Source organism: Schistocerca piceifrons, chromosome 4 (assembly GCF_021461385.2).
Source record: "Schistocerca piceifrons isolate TAMUIC-IGC-003096 chromosome 4, iqSchPice1.1, whole genome shotgun sequence".
Lineage (NCBI taxonomy): Eukaryota > Metazoa > Arthropoda > Insecta > Orthoptera > Acrididae > Schistocerca > Schistocerca piceifrons.
This window is the reverse complement of record NC_060141.1, coordinates 454663753-454667996: the sequence shown is the minus strand read 5'-3', so window position 1 is coordinate 454667996 and position 4244 is coordinate 454663753. Positions and strand designations below refer to the sequence as shown.

Here is a 4244-nt window from a genome sequence, read left to right as displayed (position 1 = left end):
CTATAGGTATATTTTTCTTCACAAGTAAGAGAGAATCATTGATGAATTTTGCACAGTATACAAACCATACTTACAGGTGTATGAAACTCTAGAATTTTCCAAATCTGTTAAAAACTTTGGTAAAAATTGAGATAATTAACTACAAAATTTGATTTTTTCTAAACATAAAGTTTAAAACGTAACAGATCATTCATTTTTTCATAAATTAAATAGATTCTAGAGTTTCAGACATCTGTACGTATGGTTTGTATGCTGTTCAAAATTCATCGAACAGTCTCTCTTACTTATGAAGAAAAGTGTACCTATAGCAACAAATGCAGCCAATAGTAAGTGAAAACTTGATGAAATTTCACATGTAAAAAAAATTATTTTGTTATGTTTTTCAACTTGCGCTGCTACGAGTGTGAATCCTGAATCCTTCCTGGTCATGCTGACAAAGTTTTACGATTTTACTTGTAAAAGTATAGACAGTGGAAATTAATATACTAAGATGGTATCTGTTCTTTCGGACATGTCCGAAAGAACAGATACCATTGGTGACCATGCAGCTCGTTAGAATGAAATTACGATGAAATGAACACCCTTAGCTGCTTACAGGCGTTGACATACGTCAACGGGGACAGATGTCCGAAAGAACAGATACCATCTTAGTATATATATAGTTAAGGCTCACCGGCCACTTGACCATCTTCTTCTGTGCAGGGCAAGGTTCCTGAATTAGTATCTCTTATTGAAGGAAATAGTGCGCATATAGTATTAGGAACGGAAAGTTGGTTAAAACCGGAAGTGAACAGTAACGAAATCCTAGACACAGAATGGAATATATACCGCAAGGATAGGATAAACGCCAATGGTGGAGGAGTATTTATAGCAGTAAAGAATTCAATAATATCCAGTGAAGTTATTAGCGAATGCGAATGTGAAATAATCTGGGTTAAGTTAAGTATCAAAGGTGGGTCAGATATGATAGTCGGATGCTTCTATAGACCACCTGCATCAGCAACCGTAGTAGTTGAGCGCCTCAGAGAGAACCTGCAGAACGTCGTGAAGAAGTTTCGTGATCATACTATTTTAATAGGGGGAGACTTCAATCTACCAGGTATAGAATGGGATAGTCACACAATCAGAACTGGAGCCAGGGACAGAGACTCTTGTGACATTATCCTGACTGCCTTGTCCGAGAATTACTTCGAGCAGATAGTTAGAGAACCAACTCGTGAAGCTAACGTTTTAGACCTCATAGCAACAAATAGACCGGAACTTTTCGACTCCGTGAATGTAGAAGAGGGTATCAGTGATCATAAGTCAGTGGTTGCATCAATGACTACAAGTGTAATAAGAAATGCCAAGAAAGGAAGGAAAATATATTTGCTTAACAAGAGTGATAGGGCACAAATCGCAGAATATCTGAGTGACCACCATCAAACGTTCATTTCTGAGGAAGAGGATGTGGAACAAAAATGGAAAAAATTCAGAAACATCGTCCAGTACGCCTTAGATAAGTTCGTACCGACTAAGGTCCAAAGCGAGGGGAAAGATCCACCGTGGTATAACAATCATGTACGAAAGGTACTACGGAAACAAAGAAAGCTTCATCATAGGTTTAAGAGTAGTCTAATCATAGCTGATAAGGAAAAGCTGAACGAAGCGAAAAAGAGCGTAAAGAGAGCAATGAGAGAAGCATTCAACGAATTCGAACATAAAACATTGGCAAACAATCTAAACAAGAACCCTAAAAAGTTTTGGTCATATGTAAAATCGGTAAGCGGATCTAAATCCCCTATTCAGTCACTCGTTGACCACGATGGCACCGAAACAGAGGACGACCGAAGAAAGGCAGAAATACTGAATTCAGTGTTCCGAAACTGTTTCACTGCGGAAAATCGTAACACGGTCCCTGACTTCAGCCGTCGCACGGACGCCAAAATGGAAAATATTGAAATAAACGATATCGGAATTGAAAAACAACTGCTATCACTTAGTAGCGGAAAAGCATCCGGACCAGACGAGATACCCTTAAGATTCTACAGTGATTATGCTAAAGAACTTGCCCCCTTTCTATCAGCAATTTATCGTAGATCGCTGGAAGAACGTAAAGTACCTAGCGACTGGAAGAAAGCGCAGGTCGTTCCCATTTTCAAGAAGGGTCATAAATCAGATGCGAATAATTATAGGCCTATTTCGCTTACGTCAATCTGTTGTAGAATAATGGAACATGTTTTGTGTTCTCGTATTATGACGTTCTTAGATAATACAAATCTCCTTCATCATAACCAACATGGATTCCGCAAACAGAGATCATGTGAAACTCAGCTCGCCCTATTTGCCCAAGAAATTCACAGTGCCGTAGACACTGGCGAGCAGATTGATGCCGTATTCCTGGACTTCAGGAAGGCATTTGATACGGTTCCGCACTTACGTTTAGTGAAAAAAATACGAGCTTACGGAATATCGGACCAGGTTTGTGATTGGATTCAGGATTTCCTAGAAGAAAGAACACAACATGTCATTCTTAACGGTTCAAAATCTGCAGATGTAGAGGTAATTTCGGGAGTACCGCAGGGAAGCGTGATAGGACCTTTATTGTTTACAATATACATAAATGACTTAGTTGACAACATCGGTAGCTCCGTGAGGCTATTTGCAGATGACACGGTTGTCTACAAGAAAGTAGCAACATCAGAAGACTCGTACGTACTCCAGGAGGACCTGCAGAGGATTAATGCATGGTGCGACAGCTGGCAGCTTTCCCTAAACGTAGATAAATGTAATATAATGCGCATACATAGGGGCAGAAATCCATTCCAGTACGATTATGCCATAGGTGGTAAATCATTGGAAGCGGTAACGACCGTAAAATACTTAGGAGTTACTATCCGGAGCGATCTGAAGTGGAATGATCACATAAAACAAATAGTGGGAGAAGCAGGCGCCAGGTTGAGATTCATAGGAGGAATTCTAAGAAAATGTGACTCATCGACGAAAGAAGTAGCTTACAAAACGCTTGTTCGTCCGATTCTTGAGTATTGCTCATCAGTATGGGACCCTTACCAGGTTGGATTAATAGAAGGGATAGACATGATCCAGCGAAAAGCAGCGCGATTCGTCATGGGGACATTTAGTCAGCGCGAGAGCGTTACGGAGATGCTGAACAAGCTCCAGTGGCGGACACTTCAAGAAAGGCGTTACGCAATACGGAGAGGTTTATTATCGAAATTACGAGAGAGCACATTCCGGGAAGAGATGGGCAACATATTACTACCGCCCACATATATCTCGCGTAATGATCACAACGAAAAGATCCGAGAAATTAGAGCAAATACGGAGACTTACAAGCAGTCGTTCTTCCCACGCACAATTCGTGAATGGAACAGGGAAGGGGGGATCAGATAGTGGTACAATAAGTACCCTCCGCCACACACCGTAAGGTGGCTCGCGGAGTATAGATGTAGATGTAGATGTAGAATGCACAAACAGTGCCCGAACTCTTACGGGAATCGGCAACGCGCCGCGAGTAATGAGTATAATGGGCGGGGGCACTACGTATGTAGTGTGGGACAATACGTTGAGAATGTGAGTTTCGCGGGAGGCGTGCCAGAGATAAATCCCTGCAGTCGCGCTATCCTCTGTGTCCTCGGTGGCTCAGATGGATAGAGCGTCTGCCATGTAAGCAGGAGATCCCGGGTTCGAGTCCCGGTCGGGGCACACATTTTCATCTGTCCCCGTTGACGTATGTCAACGCCTGTAAGCAGCTAAGGGTGTTCACTTCATTGTAAGTGGAAATTAAAATGTCCTGTGGAGCCTCTCCCGCTCCAAGTCGGCCCGTTTGACGTCCTACCCCCCTTAAACGACGACTAGGGCGAGCTATGATCGGGGCGGAACCACTGGTCGAAACTGTTGCAGTCTACAGACCACTATGCTACCAATGAGAGCACAGCTTCGTGGCAATGCCCGGTCGGCGTGACGCTCGCCTTGTTCGACAGCTGCGGCTGAAGGAGGAGGCCGTCCGGGTGCGTCGGCTGGAGCGAGCCGCGCCGCCGCTGCCGCGCACCGGCAGTGTAGGTAGGACGTACGGCTCGGCGGCCGCGGGCTGGCGTACGCAGCGTGTAAACACGGCGCCCGCCGGTCACGCCTCGCGCCGCCCTCCATCACCGGCGCGCTTTCTTTCGCCGCCCCTGGGAATCGGCCAGCTATCGCCCGGAGCGCATCGCCAGAGGAAGCCGTGCGCGGAAACAAAAACGAGC

At 44.4% G+C, this 4244-nt stretch overlaps 1 non-coding gene across 1 annotated transcript; it reads left to right on the top strand.

The window, feature by feature from the left end:
- The first annotated feature begins 3631 nt into the window (after window positions 1-3631).
- Window positions 3632-3705, top strand: Trnat-ugu. The gene has a single exon. It is a non-coding gene; the product is annotated as a tRNA-Thr (tRNA).
- Window positions 3706-4244: the final 539 nt, after the last annotated feature.